The 25231-nt window shown below is 38.2% G+C and overlaps 1 protein-coding gene across 2 annotated transcripts in view; it reads left to right on the top strand.

The window, feature by feature from the left end:
• The first annotated feature begins 16225 nt into the window (after nt 1-16225).
• Nucleotides 16226-25231, top strand: part of CAPSL (calcyphosine like) — a 173010-nt gene continuing 164004 nt past the window's right edge. For both annotated transcript variants that reach the window (XM_078674943.1, XM_078674942.1), the window contains exon 1: nt 16226-16356. The gene's annotated coding sequence lies outside the window, so the exon portion shown is untranslated. The remainder of the gene's footprint in view (nt 16357-25231) is intronic.

Below are 25231 nucleotides of genomic sequence, written 5' to 3'. Positions count from 1 at the left end.
AATGTTGTTAAAATTTATGTGCGCCATATGCCCCCAAATTTCTTTTTTAGGGTTGCAGCAGGGTGTTCTTGAGACACCCCTGCACCTTTGGAATAAATTCCTAATTTGTAATGAGCAAATTGTTAATCGCAAATTGCACCTTCATTTATATGAGCCTCCTAACCCATGGAAATGAATGGGTAAAATAGCAATTAGCAATTTGCTCATTGCAAATTAGGAATGGTAAAGAATTGCTATTTATTCCTTAAAATTCGCTATTTAGGAAATGCAAAGTAGTTTGATGATACATATGGCGGTTGATCTCTAACAAGATAAGAAGCTTATGGATTCATTTATGGTGACTGGCGCAATGAAGTAGACATCACTTACTTCATTGGTAGAGCTTTACATATATTATCTCCTCTGTATTCTTCATCAAGCGTAAATTTAATCTGCAATCCTGAGTAGGCCTCACTTTAAACAAACCTCTGGATAGGCTACATCTTATTGTTATCCTGTATTAATCATTTAAAATGCTAGGGACAGATTTATGATAGGTGTATACCTCTTTTGTGCCACTTAGAAAACATTGTCCATGGGGAAATGACTTAAAATGTCCTTAAGACACATGAATGTGTTATTTTAAAACGTTTGCAATTTTTTTGGGTCACTTTCAACATGGCTATGTGACTGAAACAGTCAAAATCTAAATTCGCAATGCACAGGTGGGAGCATATTTACAAGGAATGTGCTTCATGGGGAAAGGTCTTATAATGTAATATGGGAAAAATGACATCAGAGACACTGAAATGCCTTATAGAGAAGCATACACCATTATGTCCTTGTCATAAATTTGCAAACCATTACTTTTCCCCAAAAACGATTTTCAAATTATATTTTGAAAACACTGCACATGTGGAAATGACTTAAAATGTCAATAATTCAAAATTTGTGATTCCTTAAATGCAATGTATCAAAAAAAAATATATAAAAAATGATATTAAGGATTTGGAAACTACCACCAACTTCTAGTTTGTGGTAATTTGCGAATTCTTTTCAAAAAGCATTTTTTTCAACAAAAAAAAAAGGTCCCATATGACGCCCATACATGCCATTAGGGCATGTAGGTTTGCCATATGCTCCCAAATTTCTTTTTCAGGGGTGCAGCAGGGTGTTCTTGAGATACCCCTGCACGCTTGAAAAAAATCCTATTTTGTGATGAGCTAATTGCTAATCACAAATTGCAACCTTCATTCCTATGAGCCTCCTAGGCCATGGAAATGAATGGGTAATTTGCAATTAGCAATTTGCTCATTGCAAATTAGGAATAGTAAAGAATTGCTATTTATTCCTTAAAATTTGCTATTTAGGAAATGCAAAATAGTTTGATGGTACATATGGTGGTTCATCTGTAACAAGATAAGAAGCTTAGGGATACATTTATGATGACTGGCGCAATAAAGTGCACATTACTTACTTCATTGGTAGTCCTTTATATGTATTATCTCCTCTGTATTCTTCATCAAGCGTAACTTTAATCTGCAATCCTGAGTAGGCCTCACCTTAAACAAACCTCTGGATACGACACACTTTATTGTCATCCTGGATTAATCATTTAAAATGCTAGGGACAGATTTATGATAGGTGTATGCCTTTTTTGTGCCACTGTGCGTCACTTTTATGATGCAGCGGTGGTGCAAAAGATTTGCTATGAGGTGACAACATTAAAAATTGATGCATTTAGGCAGATATGTCATGGTGTAAAAAAAAACGTACCACATAAAACCCAAGCAGCAGTGATGCAAAAGATGCACCATGTCGCAAGACAGGCCTCACTTGGGGCCATATGTATCAAGCTAATTAGCATTTGCAAAGATCAAAATTCTATGAATTTCGGCCTTTGCGAATGTTAATTAGACAAATGGTATGTATCAAACAACTTTGATGCAAAATAAGGAGTAGCAAAATTTGCTATTTCTTATTTTGCGATTGCACTGAAGCATTTGCAAATTTTGTGACTACTTAAATGCAATGTATCAAACAAAAACTATGTAAAAAATGACATTAAGGATTTGGAAACAATTGTGGTAAATTAGTGGTAATTTGTGAATTCTTTTCAAAAAGCTTTTTTTCAAAAAAACAAAAGGTGCCATATGACGCCAACACATGCCCTTAGGGCATGTATGTGTGCCATATGCCCCCAAATTTGTTTTTCAGGGGTGCAGCAGGTGTTCTTGAGACACCCCTGCACCCTTGGAAAAATTCCTACTTTGTGATGAGCAAATTGCTAATCGCAAATTAAACCTTCATTCATATTAGCCTCCTAGGCCATGGAAATGAATGGGTAACTTGCAATTAGCAATTTGCTCATCGCAAATTAGGAATGGTAAAGAATCGCTATTTATTCCTTAAAATTCGCTATTTAGAAAATGTAAAATATTTTGATGATACATATGGCAGTTCATCTGTAACAAGATAAGAAGCTTAGGGATAGATTTATGATGACTGGCGCATCACCAGGGATGTGACAGTCATCCTGCGCCACTGTTCCGCCACCCATGTTGTGCTGCATTTACAATGCGGCGCAGCATGGGGCAAAAACGGCACAGATGCGTGACGCATCTGTGCCGTAAAGGTGGTGCATTGCTGGAGTTGTATCGCAAGTGCGATGCAGCTCCAGCAAGGCTCAGGGGTGCCCCATCTCCACAATGCTGCGTCAAGACCTATGCCAGCTTCAAGCAGGCGCAGGGTTTTGACGCAGCTTTCTCCTATCTGATTGTAAATGCGGCACACCATGGGTGGTAAAGCAGTGGTGCACATTAACTGGTGCATGCCTGGGGATGTGCCATTTAATATAAATCTGCCCTTTAACATTTAAGTATGTGCAGGGGACACAGAGTCGTTGAGGCTTATCCAAGGTTAAGAAGAGATGAGTCCTGTTCAGTGAAAAATTAGACATAGGCTTCACCTGCTCAGCATTGCTGGACATGGCTAAATAATAGCTGCAAAATGTTAATCTTGTTAAACAATTTTACTATTATAATCTCTGAGATTTGTTTCTTACTCTGCAGCATCTCATTGTTGTTATCTTTCTTTAAAGATAAAGACAACCTCAACATGAGCGACAATCTGCAATCAGTTGATTTTGACCTCATCATTGAACTTGTAATTGAAACATCAGTGGATGTTGATCCTTTGGATGATTTAAATCCTGAGGATGAAGAAGAGCGTGATGAGGATGCAGATTTGTCCGAATTATATGATATAGGATGGGAAGCTGACCTGCTTGAGCCTTTGGAATTATAAACATTTATTTTTAAAATTTATAATCAATAAAAAGTAAAAAGGTAAACCGTTTAATTTAAAAATAAAGACACCTTCAAAAACAGGTTATGTGTAGTGTCTTCAATAAAATATTAAAATATGCTCATAAAATTAGATCAGATTCACATATAAAATAGCATAGGTAACATAAATATAAATGTCATTTCTTTTCTGGTATTTCTGTATTGTAAAATTGCCAATGACTAAAAAATCTTCAAATTAAAATGTCAAGTAGTGTGTTATGTTTTTGATCACTATTACTGATTTACTGTTTGATAATAATGTTTATTAACATTTTTTATTATATTTTTCCTCAGATTCAACTGCAGATCATTTCAAGATTTTAATATGCCTACAATACAAAGACAGATAAAGGCTGCAAAACGTCAAAGACAGCAGGAGAAAAAAAAAACGCAGCAGTCCTCTAACAAAAAGATTTCTCAAGCCACGAAGAAAGCACCGGGTAAGAGCTCTAAATATTTCATAAGAAATATTTGTAATAAAAAAAATATTACTACAGAAAATGTTTCAGTCCATAACACGAGAAGGAAATCAAATGGAAAGAAAAGGACAATGAAAAATGTTACTGCTAGAGCAAGAGATAAATCTGTGCATGATAGTAGAAGGAAACAACAGTTTAGGGAGATTCGTAAACGAATGTTCCGCAACAGGATAATTGGCAATTTGTTAAAAAATATTAAGAAAGGTCAACAGAAACTAGTTTTTTATAAGAGAAAAAAAAAGTTGAGAAAGTTATTGATCAGGCATTTGAAATTAAACGTAAGTTATTTATTTTGATAATCAATAGAATTAGGAAGCTAAACAAGGCAATTTTTGATTTCAAAAGAAATAGTAGATGGAAGAGAATAGTTAATCGTAGTAATTTTTGTGAAGTTTTTTCTGGAGAATGGATGCATAGTTCAAGCTGTGAGGCATTTTTTAATGAAGAGAGTTATTTCCAGGATAATGATTTGGTGCATGCAGTTGACACCAGTGGTCGTGCTTATGAAGTGAAAGATGGTTGTCCAGTTGAAAAAGAAAAACTTGAGACAACAGAGGCAGAAGAGTTGTTAGGTAATGAGGTTTTAGGAAGACGTGCTAAGGGTCCTGTGTACACCTGGAAGTGTAGTAGTATTTGCAGTGTGCGACAGGATTCCATCAATTTGCTTTGTGATTTTGTACGGTCATTTAACAAAAAAAGTTTGAAGCAGAAAATGAGGTTCTTGCAAGAATTAGATCCTTGCAGAGTAAGAGAAGTGACAGGTTTGCATGGTCATTCACTGGCTTGTCTTTCCAGGAGAGTATGCCAGAGTGTTTTTCATCATTTCAGGATGCTAGCAGTGCATCATAACAAAGTGAGGAAATTAGTTAGAATGTTGTATTATGCTAAGAGTCCAGCAATTATGCTGAAACAATTATGCGCTGCTCTTTTGCATGGTTCTGAAATAGATGTGAAGAATATATGTGAAGAAATTGAGTTTTGTTACTTTGGAAGTAAAGAGGAGAATGTTGAAATTGAGCAAGAAGTAGAGGGTCATTTGGAAGATAGTGTACATGTTTCCAGTACAGATAATTTCCAGAGGGAAATTGCGACGTTTGACGTGAAATCAAGTGAGAGGCCTAATTTCACTTGTGTGTGTTGTAGACGCACTTATTATAAGAATCAGACTAAGTTAGTGGATTTATATGCAAAAAGTGAAAGGGAAAATAATAGTGAATGGAAGGATTTTGCAACATACTTGATGGTAGAAAATTGTTTTGATTTGGGATTGGATCAACGTGTGTGTACTTATTGTTGTAACAAATTAAAACAAAACCAGATGCCTGCTAGAGCAGTTCATAATAATCTGGAATTGGTTGAGATTCCTTCTGAATTGAAGGACTTAAATACTTATGAATCTATTTTGATTCAAAGTATCCATCCCTTTCAGGCTATTGTAAGAATGGAGCCAAAGACAGGGAAATTGCCTCCATCAGATTTACAGAGAGGATTAAAGGGAAGAGTTGTTTATTTGCCTCTAGATTTGAAGAAAAACATTAACACAATTGGAGTAGAAAAAGTGGACGAGGAACCTCTGGTTATCTTAGTTAATGGGGTTCCGACAAAGAATAAGAAAATATGGCAAGATTTAGTAGATGTTAGGAAAGTTAAAAAGGCAACATTGTATTTGAAAAAAAATAATAAATACTATAAGAATGTATATGTTGCAGAAGAGGAAGTAAGTGAGGAAGAGGATAGCGATTTGTGTGCTGGTCAAATTGAGAAAGTAGAACCCTCTACTAGCGAAGAAATATATGAACATTATAGTGTTCATCCTTTGCATTCCAAGGAAGTCGTGGGGAATGCTATTGAGTTGTTTCAAATGAAACAAGCCAAAGGGAGTCCCATTAGTGTTTGGGAGGAAAGTTTGGAAGCTCGGTGTTTCCCACAGCTTTTTCCAACAGGTCAAGGAGGAAGATATGATGAGCGACCTCATCAAATTCCTGCTTCTGAATACCGGACTTTGCGATTGTATGCAGGAGATGCTAGGTTTCGACAATGCATTCCTTATTTGTTTCATCTCCTGTTTGAAAGCGATCTGTCTGGACTGTCATATGCAGTGAACCACATCTTGAAAAGTGGTATACACATGCAAAACATCTCGGCAAGTGATTTTATGGATAAAGTGAATGTCCAAGATAGTATTTTGGATTCTCACCTGATTAATCTCATGGCGTGTCAGCGTGGTACTAATGAGTACTGGTACCGTCGTCATGGTGATTTAAAATGTATGCTGAGGAACTTAGGTACTCCCACATGGTTCCTCACTCTGAGTTGTGCCGAGTATGGCTGGGAAGACTTACTTCAATTTCTACGAGAGGCAAATGCTAACGTAGATAACATCGAATTCAAGACACCCGGAGAACTGTGCTCTTTGGATCCAGTCAATGTATGTAGGTACTTCAATCATAGATTTGAAGCTATGATGTCTTTCATCATGAATAAGAAGAATCCACCTCTTGGAGAGGTGTTGGATTTCTTCTGGAGAAAGGAGTACCAAGCAAGAGGTGCTCCTCATATACATATGTTGCTGTGGATCAAGGATGCACCTAAATTTGGAACGGATCCAGAAGACTCAGTGATGAGTTTCATCCAACAGTATTCTACGTGTGCTGTTCCAAACGCAAAGGAGAAGAAAAGCCTAAGAGAAAAAGTTCTGCGTTTCCAAAGCCATCGATGTGGAAAGTACTGCCGTCGTAAATTCCGAAACAAAGACAAGTTCTACACCAAATGTCGTTTCGGCTTTCCACGACCGGTGATTTCTAAAGGAAGAGTAAACAGTTTGATGTCTTCGCTGCGACATAATGTGATGAAGAAATCACCTAAAAACACATACAATTTGAAGAGGAACGAAGAGTCCAAGTACATCAACGATTACAACCCGGTGATTTTGTCCATGTGGAATGCTAACATGGATATACAGTTTGTGGCTGATAACTGTATGGCTGTGGCTCGGTATGTGACATCTTACATCACCAAAAAAGAGAAGACAGAATTGAAGGATATGTGGGAGGATATTTCCCATGAAAAGAGCCTCAGCAAGAAGTTGTACAGTTTCAGTCTGAAGATGTTGTCGCATCGAGAAATCGGAGCGTACGAATGTTCTGACCGGTTGTCTTCAGCAAGTCTCTATGCCAAGTCCAGGAGTATCGTTTGGGCGAGTCTTGGTCTTGCTGCAACGCGTAATCGAGTTCTCAAACCTGTGCGGGAAATTGAGTATTTGGCGGAAAAGGAGCCAAACAGTACCGACATTTTGAAGACAAACATGTTAGATACATATTATCCAAATCGAAGCAGTCACCTCGAGAATGTTTGTCTGTATGAGGTTCTGCAAAATTACATATTCAAGAGGAACATCAAAGAAGATACTGAGAAAGGAGTGTATGCTGTAATAGGAAGTGAGGGATGTCTGGTCAAGCAAAGAAAATGCCACTTGATAAACCATCGAAAATTGAGTGGCGAATCTCCTGAAAAAAAGGAGTTTTTCTATTTAGCACTTTTGCAACTTTTCAAGCCTTGGCGTGCAGAAGAGGAACTGCTTGGAGATTTCCTCTGTTACGAAGACTCTTTCAATGCCGCCAAGGAGACCATAGAATGTCCTGCTTTTCCCAAATATGTAGAAATGTTGAATGCGGAAATTGAGCAGGAAGCAACGATTGCAGCCGAGATTGCCAGAGACAGTTCTCAGGACAGTCAGAGTTCTGCTTCATTGAGTCAGGATCCACTAGGAGGACCTCTTATTGAAAATGAAGCTGCCACTGCTATGAATGAAGTGGAAAGAGCCATGGCACATGCTCAAGAGGATGCGGTTAACTTAGAAGAGTTGGAAAGGCAACTCAACGTTGAGCAGAGGAAAATATATGACGAAGTTACCATGCAAATTGATCATGGATTAAGTCATGATAAGAAAGAGTGCTCATGTACGTCGTTGAAGCCTGTCCGACTGTACGTGAGTGGAGAAGCGGGAACTGGAAAAAGTTTCCTCATTAAAGCAATTTCATGCTATTTGCAGGAAAGGACAGAGTCATCGCTGTCTTGTGTTGTCACTGCTCCAACTGGACTGGCAGCACATCATATTAAAGGGATTACTTTACATCGTTTACTGATGCTGCCAGTGGAGCATGACAACAAATTAGAATATCACAAGCTATCTGGAGATGCTTGTTTTGAAGTTTCAAGAATCTTGAGGAAAATGAAACTTCTTATCATTGACGAAGTAAGCATGGTTTCCAATGTCATGCTTGCCTTTGTGCATTTGAGGATGCAAGAAGTTCTCAAAACAGAGTATGATGTGTTATTTGGTGGCAAACACATCATTGTTTTCGGAGATCTTCTGCAGCTGACACCAGTGAAAGGGCAACCTGTGTTCAAAATGCTCACGCATGAAGATACCAGGAAGTGCCTAGGCAGCATTGGCAACGTCAATATATGGTTAAACTTCAATTATGCTGAACTGCATGAAAATATGCGTCAGGCGAAGGATGAAGTTTACAAGACTATTCTACAAGATGTTAGAATTGGAAAAGTGACTGAGCATGGGAAAGAAGTTTTAAATGCACGATTACTGTCAAATTTATATCCAGAACAAGATGTTGTGCCTGAGAATATTTTTCAGAAAATTACTGAAAAGAAATCTGGAATATGTTTGATGCCAACTCTTGCAGAATGTGCCAAATTTAACAACAAAATGTTGCATTTAGAAAAGCAAGAGATTGTGAAACTGGAAGCTATTGATAAAGTAGAGCATATGGGATCAACAATTATTTTGTCTGAGAATCTGAAAACTAAATTGGATTCATTAGAGAAGAGTATATCTAAAACTGCAGGTTTTGAAAAGACTCTGAATGTGTGCTTGAACTGCCGTATAATTTTAAGAAGGAATTTACATGTTGAAAGAGGTCTGGTAAATGGATCAATGGGTAATGTTGTTGATTTTGTGAAATACAGAAATAGAGATGGAATTGAATTTTTAAAAATTAAATTTGATGGCATTGAGGAAGTACAGCTAATTGCTCGTTGTTCTGCTAGATTTTTGCTTGTAAAAGACTTATATGTTCGCCGTAAGCAGTTCCCTGTTTGCTTGGCATATGCGGTGACAATCCATAAATCGCAAGGTTTAAGTGTAGACAGTGCATTGGTGAATATTGGCAGTTCTGTGTTCAAGGAGGGTATGGCATATGTGGCATTGTCACGAGTTAGAACTTTATCGGGATTGTACTTGATTGAGTGTGATGTCACAAACATTTGTGCAGATCTAGATTGTGTTAAGGAATACAATAGGTTAAGAAGAGAGTATGCGCCACATTTGCCTCAGTTTCCTTTGTTTGAGAAACGTCTGGTAGGCCGGAAACGAAGAAATGAGAACAATACTGGGGAGGTTGTAGCAAAAAGACAAAAAGTGAATGAACCTAAAATTACAAGCAGAAACAAAAAGGATTCTGTTGAAGATGTTGTTGGTTTTCAGTTTGAAAACAGTTCTGGTGTCAACTGCTATGCTAATGTAGTAATTAATGTTTTGTTTTCTCTAAAAAATGTAAAAGAAGAGATTGTGGTCAATTCTGATCAAAGATTTTGCAGTTTGTTAAATTCTGTGTTAGAGAAATGTACCACTGATAGAAGAAACATAGAAAGTGTGTCTGAAATTCGAAATCTGTTAGATAGATGTTCAGGCCAAACACAATTCTCTCAAAATATTCAGCAAGATTGTCAGGAGTTTTTAATGTATATGCTTGATGTATTACATGCTGAAGGTGTAGATGTAGATCAGCTGTTTGGGCTTTCTTATCAATGGCAGCATGACTGCGAGAACTGTATGGTATCAAGTACTACTAGTGTAGACTCAGAAAGATTTATATATTTAACTTTGCCAGACAGTAAATCAGTCTCCTTTAATAAGCTAGTAAAAGCTGCTAATCACAACATGGAGTGTAGCCAATGTAAATCTGAAATGATGTCCACATTATTTATACGAACATATGGCCAGTACGTCATTTTAATGTTCCAACGATGTAGGACTGATGGAACAAAATTGACAACTTTAATAAAAAAATGTGTAGCTTCGCAGTTGTCAATATCAGGAAGGACTTTTGTAACTACAGCAATTATATATCATGACGGCCCTTCAATAACATCAGGACATTACACAGCTTATTTAAAGTCTAGAAATGGCTGGTCATTCTGCAATGATTCTGTTTTAGTTTTCAAAAAAAAATTGCCGTATGACCTTAAAAACTCTTACCTGGTGTTTTTAAAACCAAAATTTTAGGGAAATAATCTCGGGATGTGCTCTGTGGAATTTCAAGAAGTTCTAATGGCTCCTACACAATTTGGCCTTGAGGATAAGTGTAGTTCAGAGACATAACTTCTAATCATAGGACTGGACATCATGGAGATATATGTGCACTTTGAATGAGTTCAGAAAAACTGTTTCTTTTTATAAGCTAATTGAAGCAGCCAATCAAAACATGGAGTAGAGGGAATGTAAGTCTGCAATGCTGTCTACTGTTTTACATTGCTTTGTGATTAAAAGTGATGTAGAGAATTAAATAATTGTAGTAGTCATAGAGGTAGTGTAAGTCTGCTTCATATTAAGCAGTATCAGTGTCATAGGAAATGTAGAACATGACTGAGCAAGAAGGGGAAGATATTACTATTCCAGGATTGTGAAAATGATCTTCAACATTTTAATTGTGAAAGTTGCGGAAATGCCAAATGATGGGATTGGCTTACAAGAAATCCAAGAGTTATAAATAGCTCTGACTAGATTTGGCCTTGTGGAAAATAGTGGTAGAGAGCAAGAAGTCATTTATTGCATGTAACGTGTTTTTAAAAACGATGGAGGTTTTCTTTCAGAAAGTGGCGGGCTGAAAGTAATAACAGCACAAAAGAGTGTAAGCTGTTCATAGGACATCCTTGGACGTCATGGAAAGTAAGTTAACTTTAAGGAGTTCTGAATTTTGATTTCTGATGTTGTTTGGGTTTTTTAAACACAATCATTTTGATTGTGTTTTTTTTTCCCCGCTGTTACATGATGAATACCTTCAAGTCACTGTTTTTAGTGAATTTTGATACATTCTGAGAACAGCAAAAATAAACCATTTAACATGTATAATTAATTCTGTACTGTTTGCATTTATGATGTATATGTAGAACTGTGTAGGAGGCATGGAGAAGGTGAGTTTTCTGTAAGTGTTAAATTTATTGCATGCAGTGCTGCACTTCTACGTATTCTTTCATATGCTGGACTACATCTGCACAATGAGATACCTAAGCAAAGGAAACACAAGTGATGTGATTGTGAAATGAGCAAAATAAATTGCACATATTTCAATTACATCACCTGTGTTTCCTATCATTATGAATCACATTGTGCAGATCAAGTTTAGGTCTGTCCAGGGAAACATAGGAGGTTTCTACTTTGTTGAAGAGTGCAGTGGACATGACTCACTTCATTGGTAGACTTTCACAGATATTATCTCCTCTGTGCACTTCAACAAGTGTAAATCTCATCTTGAACTCTGAGTAGGCCTCACCTCAAACAAATCTCTGGATAGGAGACATGTTATTGGCATCCTGAAGCGACACTTTTCTGAAACAAGAGCAATGCAAAAGATGCACCATGTTTTAAGATAGGCCTCACTTCATCTGCATCAAGATACTGTTAGTTTAAAATGTATATCTTTAGGATTGTGTAGGGGACCTGGAGAAGCAGAAGCTTCTGTCAGTGTCAAAGTTGTTGAAAAACTATTTGTCCTTCAATCTTTTCCCTTGTCTTTTGTAATTTTTAAATACATGTTTTAATATTTTTCAAATGTTGGTTCTCTCTTTCACAGATTGAAAATATAAAAATAAAAAGTGATTAATTTAACGGCAATTATAAGGTAAATAGTTGTACTCTTTTCGTTACATTTCTATCACATTCACCTACTATTAGATCCACTGCTTCACTTCTTTAACCCTCAGTTTCCTGCCTTTGCTACTTTCCTCATTCCTTTCTCTATTACCTACTTACTCAACTCCTTCCACTCTTTTTCTCAGTCCCTCTGTTCTCATAGTTCCTCAGTCTTGTTCACTCACTCCATCTCTATTACTCTTAGTGTCTGTGAATTACTTTCCCACCTTTTTTTTTGGACCGCTTCCCGGGAAGTGGCCCGGTTCGCAAACCAGCAGCGTTATGGGAGTCCACCATTTTGTGTTTCGGTCGAATCAAGATACAAGATGGAGGGCAAATAATGTTCAGAATGGGTAGAAGGGGGCACGGTAGATGTATCTTGACCCCCTTGGTTTTCTGAGGGTGGCTGAGGAGGACCATAGTTCTTCACTCTTGTTCACTCTCTCTGTTTCTATTAATGTCACTGTTTATGACTGATCAAAATTTTTTTTAAAAAAAAAGAACAGTAACTATAAGGGAAGGAAACAGACAGTTATGTTAAAAGAAAGACAGCTATAGGGAGTAAACTAAGGATACTGTTACCTACAATCCACTGCTGTTGATGTTACTGACCATGTCATGAATGATGTAATATGTGACATCATCAGCAGTGGATTGTAGGTAACAGTATCTCTTGTTTACTCCCTAGCGCTGTCTTTCTTTTCACATAACTGTCTGTTTGCTTACCTTATACTTACTGTTCTTTTTTTTTAAAAATATTTTTTTTGGTTAGCTTCCGGTACGCGTACCGGGTAGCGCTCCGGGGAGCGAACTAAGAGAAATAGAGGTTGGCAGAGTTCTAAATATTCTACCAATTTTTTTATAATGGGGAGATAGTTCTGAAAAGAACTTTTTTTTTAATGTTTTTGTTGTTTTATATTTTTTGTAGTATTTTTTGAACATTTTTTTACTTTTTTTGTATTTTCTGAACGTTTTTAAAAATTTTTTGGTTTTTTTGGGGGGGGGGAAACAAAAACGATCCATTGTAAAGGGCTCAACAGGAGCAACAAAAAAAAAAGAATTTATTTTTTGGGGCGTTTCGTACAAACATTAACATGATTTTGAATTGCTCGCAAAATCAAAGTGATGCTACTTTCCCTGTAGCAGATGAAATCGCCACATTCCACGCACACTTGCTTTACGTGCCCAAACAACATTTGGATGTTTGCGATCATCTCCCTCGCCTCTGGTCCCGACACCTCTGGAACAACCGATCTTCTTGCCATTGGGAGGGGATTTTGTTGCTCATCACGTAGCTGGGCAGCACTATAATTATTTGGGTGCCACCTACTCATATGCCGATGCATAGTGTGATTGCCGTAACTGTATTTTTTATCAGTTCCCCTTGACAATCTATCACCGCATATACGGCAAAACACGTAGCGTGCATTCACTTTTTTTTGCCCCTCAGGAATTCTATAGAATTGCCAAATGTAATTCTCCTTTCGATTGTACCTCCTGGGCTCCTCTGGCAAAAACCTTGGCTCTTCCTTCTCTTCCTCCTCTTCCTGTTCTTCCTCTTCTTGCAAAATTACTTCTGCAGGTGGTCCTCTCTTTCTTGGATTTGGTGGAGGTGGTGGGTTAGCACCAGCTGAAGCTACTAATGAAGCCATGTCAAAGTGTAAATAAAGGGTCTTTCTCTCACCAAGATGAAAGTCAGAGTGAGGAAAGAAGGAGGGGTTTTCATCATTTGGGAAAAGCAAAAGTTCTAAACCAATGAAAAGTGTTCATTTTAGATCACATGACCTAGTATTACATCATTAGGAAACCAAAAGTGAAATGAACCAATGAAAAGTGTTATTACCGAGTCACATGACCTGCTGTGTTTACGTTACGCGGTCGGCGCCGCGCCGCGGATCGCTTCCGGTTCGCGTACCGCTACGCTTCCGGGTACGCGAACGTAGCACGTAATATGACGTATTACGCGAGAACGCGAAACGTCATGCTGACGCGAAGCGTCACGATGTTGTTTTCTAACGCGAGAGGTGCGCAAAAGGAACGTTTACCGGTTCGCGGACCGGGTCGCGCCTCCGGATTGAGCTAACGGGAAGCTAACCGGTTCGCGTACCGGGAGCGTAACAAAAAAAATAATTAAAAAAAAATTGTATTAAAAATATGTAAAAAATATTTTTCTATTTAAAGAATAATACATTGTAAAGGTTTTGATATTAGCTATTAAAAAACCAATGAAATTCACTGAAAAAACCATAGGTTATAGACCATATATAGTTAGGAATTAGCATTTACAAAACCTTGAAAATTCACTGAAAAAACCATAGGTTATAGACCATATATAGTTAGGAATTAGCATTTAAAAAACCTTATTTTACTCACACAAAACCATTGAAATTCCATATATAGTTAGTTGCACTAACTATATATCGCGCACCCGCAATCCACTGCTGATCATGTCACATATTACATCATTCATGACATGGTCAGTGACATCACTGATGACATCACTGATGACATCTCAAATGACATCACTGATGACATCACTGATGACATCTCAAATGACATCACTGATGACATCACTGATGACATCTCAAATGACATCACTGATGATATCTCATTTGACATTACTGATCACATCACTGATGACATCATTCATGTGATAATACGATGAACCTCTTCAGACTCTAATATAACCTTAGATACACTCAGTGTAAACAGACACTCATAGACTGTCACTCATCCATGGAGTTACTCAGACACTTAGTCAGTCATGCAAAGAATCAATCACACCTCCATTTCCTCAACTATACAGTTATACACACCTTACTTATTCAAACATATACTAAAACATATTTACTCACTTATACAATCCTGGATACAAGTTCACAATGATCCATACAGCCACTCACACATTCACTGGCTCTTATGTACAGTTATTTATATATGTCAACTCTCACATGTACTGTGTTTTACATATGTACTTACTTTGACATGTAGCACTGAGATATCCATTCACTCACCAATACACTCATGCACACAGTCAACCGCCCATACAGCTGTTTCCACATGCACTTTTGAACCCATACATCTAGTCAATCAACTGCTCACACATCTATGCAGAGAGTCATACACCTCCCAGCCACCCAGACACACACTCAGTCTCCCATACAAATGCTTGGGCAACCAATCAATAACCCATACAGTTAATCATATAGCTAATGATCAACACATGCAGCAGTTTACAGAACAACAGACATAATGATGCACAAATTAAGACAGTTTAGTCACTAACCCATGCACTCAGTGAGACACATTTAATCAGTCACTCATACAGTCAGCCATGCCCCTACTAAATCCTTCATCAAGACACTTATACATCCACTCATTCTTCAATATGTAAGACATATTTTAACTTTACAGAATTATACAGTCACTGGATGTAGTCATCAGTGATGTCATTTGAGATGTCATCAGTGATGTCATCAGTGATGTCATTTGAGATGTCATCAGTGATGTCATTTGAGATGTCATCAGTGATGTCATCAGTGATGTCACTGACCATGTCATGAATGATGTAATATGTGACATGATCAGCAGTGGATTGCGGGTGCGCGATATATAGTTAGTGCAACTAACTATATATGGAATTTCAATGGTTTTGTGTGAGTAAAATAAGGTTTTTTAAATGCTAATTCCTAACTATATATGGTCTATAACCTATGGTTTTTTCAGTGAATTTTCAAGGTTTTGTAAATGCTAATTCCTAACTATATATGGTCTATAACCTATGGTTTTTTTCAGTGAATATATATATATATATATATATATATATATATATATATATATATATATATATATATATATATATATATATATATATATATATATATATATATATCCGTTGATTAATCATTACTTGTGGTAAAACCATCAGTTTTAGAATTTCCACTTTAAATGAGGTGTAATTCGTGACCTCTTCATTGTAAGGACAGCATTCGACTGATATCACTTCTACAGACTTTAAAATCTGAAACACTGTATGCGGTGCAAACCTTTTTTTTTTTGTACTGCGCGAACTCGACCCAAAGATCGCATTCATGTTTATTGTTTTTTAGACACAGGTAGACTAAGTGATTTGATCAGAATCAAATTATGCTGATTCTTAAAGTATCAACACATTTTTTCCCATTTTTAATTAAACTATTTTTTGTAGGATTGAGACACTATAAAATTCCAAAGCGAAAGTAGTAGCCCAAATGTGCCTCTGAAAGGTATTATTACTGGTTGAATATTAATAAATGACGTAAAATGCTTGCTGTGTAGCCTTCGCTAGGCAGTATGCTGCGCTGGAGCCCGGTGTTTGTGCTCACCCCTCCTCCAAAGGAAACCTGGGCTTCCTTAGCAACGAAGGCTCGATCCTAGAAACGACTGGGCTGTGTGACAACAACACTTTAAGACTGGCAGTACAGTCTACGAATCATCCTCCGAGGTTTAGCCACCTGGATATACTTAGCCCAATCAGAAAAGGGAGTGGACATTGCGAGGGCGGGGTCCCAGTCCTCACGCTAAATGTAGGAGAGTCCATAGTTTCAGGTTGAAGCAGCGTGATACAGAGAAGACTTTGAAGGTAAAACGAACATTTTTTTAAATTACTTTTACGGATATTCAGGCAAACAGCCTTCCTTCTAATGCAATCCGGTTCAAATGAGATTTACTTTTGTAGACGTAAAAGGTACGACAAAACGATGCAGCTTCCAGAAGTTCGAACAAACTAATGCACTGTGCCCTACAGCCTGGAGCAAGCATGCATTTATAATACAGTTAATGCTGTTTTATGCTACTGAGTTACTGTCGAATGTAGATGCGTTTTTCCTCCGTTTGGATTTGTGTTTTCATTAAATTGATAATTATTTGTGAACTTGGCACATTTTTATTTCATTGTCCGAGTTTCACTCTGCAGAAAAACAAGAATACCTTTCAATTATTTTGCTTTCACAAACTACGACATCTGAAATACTTATACTGCGAAGTACCACGGATGTCGTTTCTATCCGTCTAGCTTCAGAGCTGCCAGAATTGTTTGAGGGTGCATTAAATCATCATTCAGGGGCGTAATGCAGGCTCATGCAGCCCCTGCTGGGGGAATGGGGTGGGGCCACCCAATCAGTGGGCCTCAACACTCCAGCGGCCCCCATTCAGTCCAAAATCAATGAATATGGGAGATCCAGGGGCACTACATCACATTCTGCCAGCCAGAGGGTGAGGGGACGTCATTTTACGTTACGCCACATGGCAGCATTCACCCCAGGCTAGGTTGCAAACTCTTGTGGAAGCTTGCAATATTAAAAAACTATACATAATGTATTTACTAGTCTAGTTGTGACATCAGTATCGCATATATTAAGAAAATGTAATTGCGGCTCTATTTTAATGATAAGTCAGTTGTGACGTCACGGCGCCTTCTGAAAGAGCCAACATAATGACAATCACTCCCTGAGAAGAGCATAAACGGATATGTCTTATGAACATTATGTATTGGTATTTTAAAAGTATAAATCTATCTCTGTAAATTAATTGATGCCAGCTCAGAAATATCAATTAGGCATTTTACATATTTGAATTGCACAATGGCATCACATTTCACAAATTTACAATTGCATTAAGTGTCACACATACTTGCATTTTTATTTACAGGGAGATTGTGTTTTATTCAGAATTACACACTTTTACTCATGATTGTTGTCTTTAAAATGGATGTACTTTAAACTGCGTGGATTTTTTATTTGGACTACTTTACAAGTTGCATATGAATGTGGGTATTTCCATGATACAGTTTCCCCATTCAGTTTTCTTACCAACAACTCAAAGAACTCTGAGGAAGCACAAGACCAAAGCCTCACCTAGAGGGTAATTTTATTGGCGGATTGTGCTTTGGACTTACTACTAAGTGCTTCCATGTTGCTATTGGCTGTATATTCTGAGAAATAGAGTAACAAATACGGAGAATACAAAAATATGGTAAGTGGGTTCTGATTTGCCCGAGCAGGATGTAATTTGACCTATATATCTTATTGATCTCAAGTGATGACGTAATTGTTCTTGAAGCTTTGGGGCTTATTATGTAAATAATGCATTGAAATAGACATGTGTCCAACCGAGAGTCTAGTCAAGTGCCCCGATTATTTCATTGGTTGGCAGCTTGGAAGCACTGACCCACCCTGTTTAATTGTGCGCCTATAATCTTTGTTCATAATAAGTGAGATAATGGTAGCCCCACATGTCCCTCCCTGTTTGCCAGCATCTTCCTGGCCTCTGAAGAAAGTTTGAGAGCCCCTTCATGCTTGTTGGCGATTCTGGAAGAGGCATTTTTCTCCTGCACATTCAGGCCTGGTTCTGCTCAAAGGCTCATCTGCCTTCCTTCCAGAACCTGGGACACATCACTGGGGATGAAATCTGTGCAGAAGCCCTCAAATTGCTCAGCGCATAGTGCATGAGGTATAATTCAGGTGAATCTGTGTTGTCAGGATACTCTCTTTAATTTGACACACGTGGAGGAAATTGCTTCATTTTCGTTGGGAACATTCTAACATAATTGAGGGTAACCCCCCTGTGAATGGACCAAGAGGATCGATCGCTGCTGGCACGTTCTGTGTTACTTAAGGGACAACAAGGCCTCCTCTGAAGCAATTATTATACTGTGATGACACAACATTTTTAAACATAGGTTTGCTCGTCTTTGAGTGCTAGATTAACGTTATTCAACTTTTACTCAACAATTTTGGGTTAAATAGTTTTGCTAAGATTCCATCAGTCTGTTAATTTTTTGCCCTTTCTTTCCCACATATGCACTACTCTCAAAGGACATGTTAAGTGTGTTTCTATAGTCATCTGCATGTCCATGTCATCTCGTCATTCTGAGAAAATGCGTATTGTTCAGAAATATAATTCTAAGTGAGATTGGATGGAAGATGTTATAATGGTATATTCAGAAAGAAATGATGAAGGCAAATAAAATACATTTTGTAGTGTTGGGAAGGGAATAAGGGATGAATCAACAAAGAACTGATGTACAAATAGGATACCCTTTTCTTTCCAGGGTTTAAAGTAAAATGATTTACCTTTATATCTAATGAATTTGTTGTACCACACCACAGAGGCTAAGAAACACTGAAGAGGGGATAGAGTAGAAAAAAAAACAGTTTGTAGTAGAAATTGGGACTATTTCAAAATGGGACATTTGAATAGAAAAGTGCAATTTGACATGAAAACAATATGCTGAAATGAGAAATCTTTGAGAAGGGAGCGTTCTAGGAGAACCCACTTAGGCACAGGTGTGTCCATGAAGTCATAAGCCAAGGAAAAGGACTGTTTGATTAAAAAGGCAGAATGGTATGATTTTAAAATCAGGAAAACGAACACCACCTTCTTGTTTAGGTCGAATTAACTTGTGCAGTGCAATGCACGGATGTTTGTTATTCCACAAAAAATTTCTACAAAGAGAATTAATTCGTGCAAAATAGGATTTAGGAATTTTAAAAGGGAGCATGGAAACAGTATAGAGAACATGTGGGGTAATCATCATTTTAATAGTATCTAATCTACCCCACCCGGATAGGAATAAGGGGGACCAAATTCGAAGAAGGGATTGAAGTTTGTTAAGTAATGAATCAAAGGTTAATTTAAGGGTGTCTTTTAAGGAGGAAGAAAACCATATACCAAGGTATTTAAGTTTGGAGGGACACCATGTAAAATCAGTATTATTAAACATGTACTGGAAACAGAGTGGATTAAGGGGTAGAACTTCCGTTTTGGATAAATTAAGCTTATAACCTGATATGAAGGAGTACAAACTAACCTCATTCAAAAAATGTGGAAGGGAGGATTCCGGATTGGACATATATATCAGGACATCTTCTGCATAGGCAGACAGTTTAGTTTCTGTAGAGGAGAGCATAAATCCAGTAATATTAGAGTTGGAACGAATACGCTCTAAAAAAGGCTCGAGACATAAAATAAATAATAACGGGGAAAGGGGACAGCTTTGTCTCGTGCCTCTGTTCAATGAAAAAAATCTAGAGAATTGGTTGTTAACAAAAATACTGGCACGAGGAGAAGAATAAAGAAGTTGAACCAAGAAAATGAAAGAGGGACCAAAACCAAACCATTTAAGGGTACGTAACATGAATTGCCAATTAATACGATCAAAAGCTTTTTCAGCGTCTAGGGAGAGGGCCACCAATGGGACTTTAACATTTTTAGCATGAGCAATGACATTGGAAAACAAGCGAGCATTATCAGCAGCAAGTCTACCCTTCACAAAACCCACTTGGTCTGTTTTGATTAAATAGGGAATAAGAGAATCTAGACGAGAGGCAAGGATTTTAGCAAAAATTGTGCAATCATAATTAATTAATGATATGGGGCGATAGTTTTTACATTGCGAATGATCTTTATCAGGTTTGAGAATAATGACAATGAGAGCGTCCAAAAAGGACCCAGAGGCTTTGGCATCTGAGATAAAAGAATTAAATAATTGAAGGAGTTTAGGTGCAAAAAAAGAGTGAAAAGAAGAATAAAACTCAACAGGTAAACCATCAGGGCCAGGGGCTTTTGATTTTTTAAGACGGTTGATGGCTGTAGTAATTTCCTGGAGAGTGATTTCACTTATCTTCCCTCTCCCCATCTCTTTCTTTTTCTTCCTTCACCCCCACCACTCCACTGTACCCTTTATTTTCTACTCAAATACCTAAAGCTGCACTTGTATATTCAATTTTGTTATCTAATGTTTCAGAACGTTCTAAATTAAATGTAGAGACTGTTTGGGAGACTGACCTTGATGTCTCCTTATCTATTGCAGTGTGGGATCGTTTATGGTCCAAACTTTTTAAAATCTCAGTTGCTGCACGTATTGCGCAATCTCTATTCTTTATATATCATAGAGTGGTTATTACCCCGGTTAGTATCCATATGTTCTCTCAAGTTTCCTCACCTTTATGTTGGTCATGTTCCAAGGAACCTGGTACTCTTAAACACCAACTATACGACTGTTCCCCTGTTTTATCATTTTGGTCTGAAGTATGGAACATCTGCATGCCAATGTTTTCTTTCTCCTCCCCGATATCTCTACTGAATGTGTTTTTAGGTTCCTTATCTGATGATATTGAAATTGTATCTTCTTCTGCTAAGTTATTAGACCTGTTTATTGCTCTTGCATTTAAAGTTATTTTATTGTGTTGGAAGGATAACTGTAAGCTTTCTGTCCACACTTGGTGGAACTTTATCTGTGATGAAAACAGAACCTCTATTGCATCCTCCACCTCTGTCCCTTTAAAAATCAAATCTGATCTACTCTGGCTTCCCTTCACCTCCTACCTTTCTTCCAATTCCCCACCCTTATTACGTGCGATTAATCCCACGTAGTAATTCTTGCTCTTCTTTTTCTTTTCTCTTTTTCCTTTTTGCTCTCCTTTTCTTTCTTTTCTTTTCCCCTTTCCTTATCTTCTCTTTCTTTATTCTTTTTCCCCTTCTCCTCTAGCACTTTTTTAATGATTATTTATGTCATTTAATTGCTCTTTACCATTGTACTTTTTACTAATTATTCATGACTTGTTTTTTGTAGTACTTATTAACTGCTTAATAAAAATTTCTTAAACAAAAAAAAAGAAATATAATTCTAAGATAAGATGTATACAGAATGTCTATGATTCACAGAGAGCATACTCGCTGTTTATTGATGTCACCACAAGGCTTTTGTGACATACGGGAGTATCTGGGGCCCATTCACATATTTGTCAGGGAGACCCTATCATTTTGCATTATGCCATTGTCTGGTTTTTAAAGATCATGCACCTGCAGGTCCGATTCACAAAGAGCCTCCATAGTCGTGGAGGAGGCTCAGCAGTCCGAGCGGGATCGCTGTAACTTTGGTAGGATCTCCGCAATGAGAAACTGCAGTACAATACCCCACCACGACTGTGGAGATCCCACCACGTCGCCTGCAGAGCCTCTGCCACGACTGCGGAGTCTCTTTGTGAATTGAAACCATAATCTCCAAAGTTCTGAGTGAATATTCCAGGTGTATCAGAACATTAAGAAAATATACCATCAGATCCACGCATCATAATTGAGTCCTATGTTTTACACAGCTGAATGACTGCACTGGCAGATTATTTCTACTGAACCAAATACATTGAAAAACAAGCATTTGCAATGCAATCAGCCTCGTCTTTGGGACCTTATATGTATTTAGCTATGCAGCACATTAGACTGGGTGCTTAAACATCTACTGTTGTTTAACATGGAGGGAAAGTAAGCACCAAACTGCGTGACACACCAGGTATTATATTTGTTTTTTAAAACATAAATAAAAGGCATTGTCTGTTATAATGCCAATAGCTTAAACTCACATAAATGTGAGACCTATTGCACTGCAAAAGCGTGTTAAATCTGCATCACCAGCAAGACCCGGCCCACTTAAAGCCCTGTATACATGCCAATATTTATTGTGTAATGTAACTGTTAGCATGCATGGTGATAAAGAGACGTGATCAGTCAAACCCCCATTTGTACCACATGTAAAAATCAGCATTTGTGAAAGCATGTGTTGGCGCCACCAAGCCAGGCTATTGGCTTTGTCCAGTGCTCCCTTTTATTAGCAAGTGCCCCAGTTATACACATTATCTCCATTATACGAGTATTTGTCCAAATTCAATAGGTTTCAGGTTGCTGATATTTTCATCATTGGTTCATTATTTTGATTTGATTTGATTTATAATTTCTATAGCGATCGAATCACCCCGATCGGGGTATCTCAACGCTTTGACTGCTGGCGGCCAACCAGAGGAGATTCTTAGAACAGATTCATTTTCAGTAACTTTCTGAATGCCATAAAGTTGGAAATTTGACGCAAGTGGAATGGCAGCTGATTCCAATAGCGAGTGGCGAGGTGAGAGAATGCTTTACCGCCCATACGGGCCAGTTTGATGCGTGGGACTTGGGGGAGTCCTTGATTACTTGAACGTAAAGTCTCGGGGGGACGTACCTGACTGGTTTTTGGGTTAGATAGCTGGAACCCTGATTGTTAAGGGATTTATGAACCATACAGCATATTTTTAATTTTCCCCTTTGTTTCACTGGGAGCCAGTGAAGTTTTCGGAAAAGTGGAGCGGCTGAGGTTCTGGGAGGAGCATTGTTCACCAGCCTAGCCGCGGTGTTTTGGACTGCTTGCAGTTTTCCAAGTGAGAATTCTTTGGCGGAGATAAGTAGGGCATTGCAGTAGTCCAGGCGGCTGAAGATTAGGGCCTGGACTAGGGTTTTACGTGTAGTTGTTGGCAGAAGGGAGAAAACCCTACGGAGCAGACCCAGTGTGTGGTAACATGTCCCAGCGGTGTGATTAGCATGTTCTTCGAGCGTTAGTTTCTGGTCGAGTTTTACCCCTAAATTTTTCACTGTTTGTTTGGGGAGTGGGGCAGACCCTAGTTCCTCAGGCCACCAGTTGGGGGACAATTTTATCTTTCTTCCCCAAATAGCATTACCTCAGATTTGTCAGTGTTTAGCTGTAGGAGATTGTTACTCATCCAGCAGGCAATGCTCTTCATACCCTCTGAGAAGGTGGATTGGATGTTCTTGTCCGTTTTATCAAAGGAGAGAAGGAGTTGCGTGCCGTCGGCATAGGAGATAGGGATAAAACCAAGTTTTCTTAGTAGGTCAGCCAGGGGGTAACATATATGTTAAACAGTGTGGGGCTTAGGCATGAGCCCTGCGGTACCCCTCTTGTGACATTAGTAGTTTGTGAGCTGAAAGGGCCGAGATTTATGGTTTGTGTTCTGCTGGTGAGGAAATTGGTCAGCCATTTCAGGGCAATCCCTCGAATGTCTATGTCCTCGAGTCGGTGGAGTAATATCTGGTGGGAGATAGTGTCGAATGCTGCGGACAGGTCGAGCAGCACCAAAAGTACTGCTCGACCATTGTCCGCTAGCACTTAATTAATATTTGGTATACCTGGTATATTTTGGATTCTAATGGGGTAAATACTTCACTAATAATGGATTTTTATGGTTATCAAATAACTTAGAACGTGGTTGTGTTTTTTCAAGCAGTTGTCAAAGGAAGAGAAATTTTGAATCCAGGATACCAATTTTCAAATGCCACTAAAGTGAAGCAGAGTTGCCTGGGGCTCTAATGTTGCCAAGGCAAAACAGAGAGCAAGGGTAAAAGTGGACTTATAGCACAGTTGCAGTAGTATATGAGGGATGTGCAAGGGGGAGGATGGCTCACTGTTAGGCTAATGGAGCAAGACTACGAAGAGTAGCAATTGGGTCAGTGCAAGATGGTACAGGATGCATAACATCAGGTCTACAAAAAAAGTGCATAGTGCTAAAACAAAAGACTCTGAAGTCTGAATGGGGCAGATGAGACTACACGCTGGGGTCCCAACCAAACAGAAACTCCAAAAGAGTAAGAGAGTGTATGTATCAGCGAACATAATCAAGATTAACCAGACCCCACCCAATGAATAGGCACTTCTGTGGCAAACTATTCGAAATATGAAGTTTGCAATTTTGTCCAGGGCGAGCTTTTAACACATCTTATATTTCACAGGTAAATATGCACGAAGAAAAAGTATTCAACAATTTTACAAGTACCCCACAAGTAAAATAAATAATTTAAAATGTAGTGCGGTTAAACTACAGAGCAAATAGCGTAGAAAATATACCCAGGAAGTAATAGAATCTCTTGATTGGTCCAAATGCATGATATATCATTAGTGACGAGCACTCTATATCACCTTCTGTTTCACTCTGTCAGCCGCTATGCTGTGTCTCTGTGCAGTTCCAATGCCCCCAAAGCAGAGTATGATGGGAGCATGTCCACTTATACATAATCAAGATTAACCAGACCCCGCACTGTGAAAAGGCACTTCTGTGGCAAACTCTTTGAAATGTGCAGTAATGCAATTTCTTCCGAGGGCGAGATTTTAGAGCCTCATATATTTAAAAGGTAGCTAAGCCCGTTAGAAAAAAGTATTACATAATTTGACAAGTACCCACAAACAAGAAACTCCATTTAAAACATGCATTGGCAATACAATAGATCTAGACGGGACCGCACTGAACATAAAGCATTGCACCCATGTATATCAAGAGTTACGTGCATTGTGGCTCGTTAAGAGGACGCCATGGGGAAAAAATGTAAGTGGGCACGGTGCTATACCAATAATTGCGTCGTCCATGTAGAAACAAGTTATGCGTACAGTGTGGTGCAATACTGAAAAAAAAGTGTTTAATAATTTTACAAGTATCCCAAAAGTAACATAAATAATTTAAAATGTTGTACGGTTAATCTACAGAGCAAATAGAGTAGAAAATATATTGGAGAAGTAGTAGAATCTCTTGATTGGACCATATGCAGGATACATAATTAGTGACAAGCTCTCACTCTACTTCCTGTTCTGTTTCACTCTGTTAGCCGCCACGCCGTTTATCTGTGGAGTTCCAATTCCC

The sequence above is a fragment of the Lissotriton helveticus genome, chromosome 2_1 (genome assembly GCF_964261635.1).
Source record: "Lissotriton helveticus chromosome 2_1, aLisHel1.1, whole genome shotgun sequence".
Taxonomy (NCBI): Eukaryota; Metazoa; Chordata; class Amphibia; order Caudata; family Salamandridae; genus Lissotriton; species Lissotriton helveticus.
This window is presented reverse-complemented; position numbering and strand designations above follow the sequence as displayed.